We start from the raw sequence: 455 nt of genomic DNA, 5'->3' as shown, positions 1-455 counted from the left end.
TTGTGTTTATTTTTATATTGTGGAATAAAAAACTTGTTACTTGCATATAACTCATGATAAGTTAGGTTATGGTTAAAACTACTCAGAGATCTAATCCTAGTAAAACTCCAAGTTCTAGTGCGATGAGTAGTGAAGCAAGTTCGAGTGGTGGAGTCGATCCGCCTCCACAAAGTTTGGTAACATCTGAGTTAGTGAATGTTCCAATATTCTCCAGTCCAACCATTTCGACTGTGCATGATGTTATTCCAACTTTGCCAATTCCAACTATGGCAATTCCGTCCGTAACTGCTGGTTTTGGACGTTCGAAACCACCATCAGGTCAGGGTTTTATGTATGGGCCTCCCCCTACACTTGGTCTAGGGATGCCAGGTTTCGAACCTGATAGGTATACTTCGTCAAGGGTAACTCCCACACCCTTAACGACTGCATCTGTGTTGTCTTTGAGACAACAAATG

Source organism: Trifolium pratense, unplaced genomic scaffold (genome assembly GCF_020283565.1).
Source record: "Trifolium pratense cultivar HEN17-A07 unplaced genomic scaffold, ARS_RC_1.1 scaffold_69, whole genome shotgun sequence".
Lineage (NCBI taxonomy): Eukaryota > Viridiplantae > Streptophyta > Magnoliopsida > Fabales > Fabaceae > Trifolium > Trifolium pratense.
Note: the sequence above shows the minus strand (reverse complement) of the source record.